The sequence below is a fragment of the Myotis davidii genome, unplaced genomic scaffold (genome assembly GCF_000327345.1).
Source record: "Myotis davidii unplaced genomic scaffold, ASM32734v1 scaffold392, whole genome shotgun sequence".
NCBI lineage: Eukaryota > Metazoa > Chordata > Mammalia > Chiroptera > Vespertilionidae > Myotis > Myotis davidii.
Window position 1 is genome coordinate 1,937,720 of NW_006284244.1, and position 8,448 is coordinate 1,946,167.

General features: G+C 38.9%; 2 long non-coding RNA genes across 2 annotated transcripts in view; both read left to right on the forward strand.

Moving 5' to 3' along the window:
* Positions 1-8,448, forward strand: part of LOC107184257 — a 90,135-nt gene that overhangs the window by 20,160 nt on the left and 61,527 nt on the right. The window lies entirely within an intron of this gene.
* The window catches only part of LOC107184254, a 14,530-nt gene that overhangs the window by 2,740 nt on the left and 3,342 nt on the right, over positions 1-8,448 (forward strand). The window contains exon 2 of the long non-coding RNA XR_001515083.1: positions 101-108. This is a non-coding gene — a long non-coding RNA (uncharacterized LOC107184254). The remainder of the gene's footprint in view (positions 1-100; positions 109-8,448) is intronic.

An 8,448-nucleotide genomic window follows, 5' to 3' on the forward strand; every position in this document is an offset into this window, starting at 1 on the left:
GTCTGTTGTTATTTTCTCTACTGTGTGTGTGTGTGTGTGTGTGTGTGTGTGTGTGTAGTGTTTTATTCCTTTCAGATTGGAGAATTCTTCAAATGTTTAGAATTAGAGGTTTGCTTCGTTCAAAAGTGAAGGGCTACAGAGCTGATAGAAAGAAATTTAGGCATATGTGGGGCTTGCTAACACTACGCGTAGTGTCTTAGTGTGCCAGCAATATAATTTGGGAATCCTGCAACTAACAATGAAATGCTCCAACCATTTACCTGGGAGTCAATAGGTGCAGCAAACTTTTCTTCTAGTGTTGTTGTAAGAACTGCCTCAGCCACCACCAACCTTCACAACCTCCACCCTTACCAGTCAGCAACCATCTGCATTGAGGCAAGACACTAGCAGCTGAGAGGTTATGCTCTGTGAAGGCTCAGACAATGATTAACATTTCTCAGTAAGAAAGTATTTTAAAATTAAGGCACTTACATTATTTTATTAGACATAATACTTTTGTGCTCTTAATAGACTAAAAAATAATACAAACAGAACTTCGATATGCACTGGGAAGCCAAAAATCTTGGTGACTTGCTTCACTATGATATTCGCTTTGTGGTGGTGGTCTGGAACCAAACCCACAACATGCCGTAGATAAATATCTTGCTCATAAAGTTGTGTCATACCTTTTTCTAGGAAACTGACCCAAGACACTCTCTTAACTGGAATTGGCCAATCCATACCCTAATGCCCTATGTTATCACGACTCAGCTAATTTCTGCGACCTTTTGGTTCCTATTCTTGTTACTAATGGCATGTACCTCCAAGGCTCAATTTTTCACTTGCATGGAGACAGCCATGAACTGAATGGTGGAGTCAGCATGATCAAGATGTCAACAGTAAAACTAACAAGCATCTTTTGTTTGACAAAGCAAAAAATTAGGGCGTGGTGCTTATGACTATACATATCCTATTGAGAGTTTTTTTTTATAAATAATCACTAGAGTGTAAACAATTGAAAACTGGGGAGCACTAGTAAGAATTAGGTTGCTGTTCAAAATTTTGCATTATGAAAAACATTATATATATATATACCTGTGTGTGTTTACAACCATGATCTTCTTGATTTTTTCTAATTATACGAGGGAATCTCCAAGTTATAATATTAATTTAGGGCCAATTGGAACCAATGTGCCATCATCATCATTGTCTTTGGTTATTGTTTACTGAGCATCCATATGATATATAATATCGGCTTAAGTTTGAGCAGTCCTGGTCCCAGTCCCTGGAGAGCCTTTGAACTGCATTAAGGAAATGTAGCACATAGGATAAGAACAAGTACATAGCATATGGTGGGGGCAGGGATGCTGGATTTGTTTGTTAGGCTTTGCCAAAGTCTTTCCCATTGAGAAAATGTGCATACAGTGGTTTTGATTCATGGGAAGTAGGACTTTAGCAGATGTAGAAAAAAAATGTTTAAGTCATTTCAGATGTGAGAAGCATAGCTTGGGTGAAATGTTAGGCTATAGAAGAGAAAAATCTATGCAGCAGATAACAAAAACATTAACCTGACTTAAAGGACACATGTTTACAGGTCATCAGTAGAGTAGAAAAGAGCTTTGCCTCAGTTGGTAGGACGGCCTGGAAAATTACTCTACAAAATGCCCTGAGAGAAGGAAATTAAACAGAATTTTAAAAGCACAGATAGTAATAATAATAATTGACATGAAGATAGAAAGATGAATTCTTTAAGTCAGAATCTAAAAAATGAGAATAAGAGTATTCATTAAACACACACACACACACACGCACTGAAATTTCAGTGTAATTAAGAAAAGGAGAAAATCATATGCAAAAATAAGAAAAAGCCTATCTGAATGTCTAATATTTTTAGAGGAAGCTTTTCAGGCAAAATCTCAAATATAATTTCAAGTTCAAAGTGGTTGAAGGCAGAGATGAGATGCATTGAATGGTTTGGCATGAATTTACATGTTTTAATTGGCATATCTATAAAAAGGATCCTACTGAGAGGCAGCACTGGCAGAATTGCTAAGCATTCAAACAATGGAATCAGATTGCCCGAGGTGAAATTCAGTTTCCCAGATCTCAGATATTTGACACTGGGAAAATGGTTTTACCTCTGTGCGCCTCAGCAGTGTACCCACCATGCAGAAGATTTCAAGGATTAAATTTGTAAATACATGTAAAGCACTACAACAGCATCTGTTACATAGCCAGAAAAGTCATTGATTGTTATTATAACTATTAGCATTAATCTTCCTTTTCCCAATGTATGAAGGCATTTTTATACATTTCTGAATATCTACTTTTCTTGATTTGGCTCTATTTATTCACTTAACAAGTTAAGAATCCTATGAAATGCCTAGCTTTGGGAATATGTAAGATGTATAAGTAGATGACAATGGAGAGCTTATATTTAGTGAGCAAAAAATGACATATTAGTGGAATATAATTTTTATTTTAAATCATGTGATTTTCAATGCCTTTCATGACTGCCCCATTCCTTGTCGTTCAGACTGGTTAATGGCACTGTCTTCAGTGTAGGTTTGTTTCTTCATATACAAAGAATAATATAAGAGAATCAACGCTTAACTTTGAACTTGAAAGTCTTAGCGTTGATCGGCAAGATTAAAGTCTGAAAGCTTCAGAGGGTACATTTTAATCAATAAACTAGAGAATGGAAAAGAACATAGGACAAAGTGAGACATTTTTATTCTCCCCACATTAACAGAAAATACCATATTTTTAAAGAAGTGGGGGCTAGGACTGGAGCTTGGTGACGAGAAAGGGGGAAAAGAATTTAGAGCTTAATGAGAAATGTGTCCTTCTATCCTCTTCGTGGGCCACATTCTATGTCCTGTGGGGAAATGAGAGAACAGCAGACATTTAGGGGAGCCCAGAGCATAGAGGATTTGTGTCTTTTCTCTCAGAACATGGTCTAAGGTCACTGCATCCTCTCAGAGGAGCTGAGCGTGGAGTTGGAGTGTGGACTAGCAAGCGAGGTAAGGCGGGACAAGGGGGGAAAGGAGCCTGAGATGGCCTCTTCAGGCTCTGTAAGAGTTTTCAAAAGTTTCCGATGCTCCCAAGGAGGGCCCAGGGAGAGAGAGCCAGAGAACTGAGCAAGCCTCTGCCATTTGAATGAGGAGGACCCAAGTATGTCAGCTAAAAGCAAAGGACTGTGAGTGTCAGCTCCCCATGCAGTGGTGAAAAAGGCCAAGAGCAGAATAGGCTGCCCCATCAGGCCGCTGTGGGAACCTGTGGGAGCAGATGAGGACCCCAGAGCTAAGGAGGCCCTCTCCTCACCTCCCCTCTTCTGCCTTATATCTGTGGTACTCTCTGAGCCCCTCCCCAAACTTGATGTTACCCAGAAAGAAGAGGAGGGGAGGGGAAGAAAAATAATCTGGAACTGAAAAGTTAAAGAAAAGACTGATTTTTAAATCTGGAATTGACAGGTTTCTAAATTTGCAAGATTAAAAAAAGTATTGTTTTGCTACTAAGAAGAAATGGAAAATCATGAGCAGTGCAGTGTTCAGTTGCAGAAAATTATCAATGCGTCTTTTTACATCTAAATTGTGGCCCTAACTGGTTTGGCTCAGTGGATAGAGCATCTGCCTGTGGACTGGAGGGTCCCAGGTTCAATTCTGGTCAAGGGCATGTACCTTTGTTGCGGACACATCCCCACTAGGGGGTGTGCAGGAGGCAGCTGATCGATGTTTCTCTCTCATCGATGCTTCTAACTCTCTATTCCTCTCCCTTCCTCTCTGTAAAAAAGTCAGTAAAATATATTTAAAAAAAATAAATTGTGCACATCACCACCATCCCAGCTACAGTTATGACACTTTAACAGCCTCACAAGTGGTATGATTAGTCCTCAGAATCAGCGATGTAGAAATAGGCCATTTAGGAAAAAGACTACATGAGCCAGATGATCAGGGAAGGTGTGAAGGAGATGGCAAGTCATGGCAAGTGAGTTTGAAGTAGGCAGTAACAAGAGGGAATCCATTTGGAGGTTGAATCAAGGCTTATTGGCAAGGTGTGGCATGTGTTAGGTGGCATGGTGAACAAAGGAAAACACTTTGGGAATAGTGAGGAAAGTTGTTTGGAACTAAATTTCTGACCTATGCACAATTGAGAAAAAAATATTAAGGGACAACAGATCGATTTTATAACCCTTGCAGGGCAGTGACCTGGCTCTTACACAGAAACCAACATTTTTCAGAGAAGTGGCCAAAAACCTACTTACACTCTTCTGTATCAGAATCTGGGTTCAGTCCTAACTGGCTATGCAACATGGGACACAAGCATTACCGCTAACATTTGTATTAAACCAGCTGCTACCCTAGAGAGAGCTGAGTACTAACCATTCCTGTCCGGCCAGTTTCCTGTGTTCAGCAGAGGATCAGACAAATGATCCGGGGACTGGGGTAACCAAGGTTATGTGAAAATGAGATTGGAGGACTTTCTGTGTAATTCTGACTTCCAAGTCTAAATAACACTTCACTGCTTCCCCTTCTGTGCTACAAATAAGGATTATATTTGGCATGTTTGCTTTTCCCAGGAATTTTCTATTTTGAAGATCCCCCCCTCTTCCCCCTCCCTGCCATCAGGTTCATGTCCACTTCTGAGTGCCTTTGCTTAATGTTTTCTCTGTCAAAAGTCTCTAACTGTACAGGTGTTTTTGTTTTGTTTTGTTTTCACTCCTTTTAGGATTATCTGGCAACCAAGATTTTAGAAGGAAGTTCAAAAGCTGGCAACACTACAGTGCTACTTTTTGCTCTTTAGCATTCATACATTTGGCACCCTTTATATTTTCATTATTGAAAAAAAAAGTTGAGGCAGCAGAATATTAAAGAGGAGACTTGGAAATTCCTTTGAATTCAGAGTCCATGTTGAGGTCGCCATCATTTTACTATTAGCTCGCAGCTCGCTGCTGGGTATTGAGGACAGAACTTAGCACAGCTCCTGGCTCACTAGTAGACATCCAGGAGATGGCACATTCTCTTTCTCTTTTTTCCTTTCTCAGTGATGACCTATTGATGATGAATATTGAATTAATTTTTGCTAAGAAATTCTACTGACTCTACTTTCAAAACCTGGCCAGGTTTCACCTTTTCCACTGCTGCCAGGCTACTGTCACGTCTCCCCTGGATTACCACTGCAACAGCTTCCTAAGTGCCCTCTCTCCTAAAGGACCTCTCTCATTCACCTACTCCAACATGCTGGCCTCTGCATTTCCTGACGATGCCAAGCACTTTGCTCCCTTAGATTCCCTGCACTGGCCATTATCTCTTTCTGAAATACCTTTCCTCCAGATGTCCTCATGGCTTGCGTCCTTTCTTCCATTTTGTCGTTAATCAATTATTATCTTCCAACAAAGTTTGCCTTGATCATCTTATCTCAAATTACAAATAGACACTTCCCTGCACCCCCAACTCATTCCTCTTGTGGTATTCTGAATAAGAGCTTCATCTTTGAACATACTACATAATTTACTTAATTTTTAGATTTATTGTTAATTGTCTCTCCACCTTCCACCCCCAACCAAGAAAGAAATTCTTTTTCTTTATTTTTTATTTCAATCCCAAGGGCCCAGAGTACTACCAGGGACAGAATAATCTCTGAGTAAGTGTACAGAACGAATGAAAGACAAATATCTTTTGTATTGAAAAAGATAAGAATTAATTTCAGTTTTTGGACATTAAAGTTGTTGGTTCCTTATTATTTCATGATGGTTGAGAGATCATATTGCTTAGTTCTATATTGGAATTAAATTATGTGTTAATTTTTAAAATTTTTATAAGTTGGATAATGGTAAAGTTGTCATCACACTCAGTTTCATTACTGGTATGTCTTTCAACTGGGTACCCTTATCTGTCAGCCTCTCTTCCTAGGGTTAATGTGATTCTGTGTGTGGGCTGTGACCAAACCTATTCATTACACTCAGATGTAAAATAGATCTTGTGGTCTGATGAGGTTTGCAAATCCAGTGTTTTCTTGGTTAAAGAGCCAGTGAAAATGAACATAAAAAGACAACTCTTAAAGCATTTATCACATAATCAGTCAAGAATCTATATTATGGGAATTCGGAGACTATTAAACTTTTGTTTTTGCTGCACATGAACATGATTGGAAGATGAAGTATATCTTAGATATAGAAATGTTGAATGTGAGGAATAAAACCATTCTGTAAACTTCCCAAATAAGCTTAAGTTTGGTAGGAGGAGAGAATGACCATTTGGTAGAAATTGTGAAATACTAAAGGTATGAGTGTGGGTGGATTTGGGAGACATTTGGCTCACTAATCCAGGAGCTCTTTGAATAAATCTGCCTTGTACACCAAGACTCTTGAATATTTACCACATGACAATATTTGTTTCATTTGGGAAAGATGGATTTGGCAGACTCTCGCCATTGTTTCTTGGCATGGTGTACAAGGCCTTGAGGTTATATTCCATTAAGAAAGTATGTCCAATTTATAAGGTAAGGAAATAGAAGTTTGAGATAATCTGAGAATTTCTTTTTTCCCCTCTATTTAAAAATATGCATGTAATTACCTATTAAGACTTTTTTAAAAATAGAAGATTGTAAGTAAATGCCTCAAGAAAATAGGATAAGTTATTAGATGTTGTCCTGTGTAAGTTATAAAAAAGGGTTAAAGGGTCAAGTTTCTGCCTTTCTGTGTGGAGGTGTCACCGTGTCTTATCAAAGGAAGTTGGTCACACCTCTCTTTTCTTCCACCTTCTCAAAGATAAGAGCACGTCATCTGTTCAGAATTTTGAAATTAAATGAAGAAGTCTCACCAGAAAATGACTGAGAAATTGTGTGACATATCACCACATGATGTATTGTTTGGATTTAATCTCTATTAGCTTGTTCTTATTATTATTTTTTTTTTGCAGTGAAATCTAGAACTTTAATGGAAAAGTATTGTACTATTTTTGTATAAAATGATTCCAAAACACTATTTTACTGCTTAGTTTACACTAACTGGCACAACCTTCCAGTGGGCGTTTCAACATACAAACACTGATGTGGCAGCTACTACCCAATTATAATTTTGGTTTTGCATTTTATTTGTGCAGTGATGTGACTTTCCAGAGCAATTACACATTTACGTCAGTCCTATTGCCAATTCGGTGCTGGAGCTTTCTCTCCCAGCAGCACAAAGTGTCCCTGTCATCACTAAGTACAGTAGCTAACTCTTCGGTGGCACTTCGTGCGCGCCAGGCACCGTCCTCCAAACTTAACGCATTTGGTCCTTCCCGCGGTCCTTAAAGGCACTTGCGGTTATTAGCTTCACTTTACAGGTGAGGAATGACGTAAATAAAAATTTTGAAACCTATTATGCTTTTATAAGAGATGGGGATAGAGTCTGTATTACATATTTATGTATGTGTTTATTATACACACACACTCACTCACTAGTCAAAAGTGTGTGTGTGTATAATAAGTACATATATAAATATGTATTTCCTATATGCTCCCTGGCTCTCACACATACATAAACTCCCCATTATTAACATTCCTCACCACAGTGCTGTTACATTTGCTACAATTGATGAACCTACACTAAAAACACATCACCCAGAGGTCAGAGTGTACATTAGGGTTCACTCTTGGTGCTGTAATTTCTAGGAGCCTGGACACATTTATACCAAGATGAACCCACTATTATAACATCAGATAGTAGTTTCACTGCCCTAAAAATCCTTTGCTCTGCCTACTCAACTCTCTTCCCCTAATACCTGGCAACCTTTGGTCTTTTTATTGTCTCCATACTTTTACCTTTTCCAGGTCATATACTTGCAATCATGCAGTAGGTAGACTCTTAAGAACAGCTTCTTTTACTTACTCACATGCACTGAAGATTTCTCCATGTCTTTTTATGGCTCGATAGCTCACTTCTTTTTTAGCATTGAGTTATTCCATTGCCTAGATGTACCACAGTTTATCCATTCACCCACTGAAGGATATTTTGGTTGCTTCCAATTTTGGCAATTGTGACTAAAGCTACTACAAACATCCTTGTGCAGGCTTTTGGGTGGACATAATTTTCAACACCTTTGGGTAAATACCAAGGAACATGATTGCTAGATCATTGGTTAAGAGCATGTCTAGTTTTGTAAGAAACCACCAAACTGTGTTCCAGAGTGGCTGTGCCATTTTGCATCCCCACCAGCAATGAGTGAGCGATCCTGTTCCTCCACAGCCTTGATAGCACTTGGTGTCAGTGTTCTGATTTATGGCCATTCTATCAGGCGCGTGGAGGTAATTCTTTGTTGTTTAAATTTGCAGTTCCCTGATGACACATGATGTGGAGCATCTTTCCATGTGTTATTTGCCAAGTGTATATTTTCTTTGGTTAGGTCTATGCTAAGGTGTTTGGAATATTTTAAAATTGGGTTTCTTTCTCTTTTCTCCTTCTCCCCTTCCTCCCCCTCCCCCTCC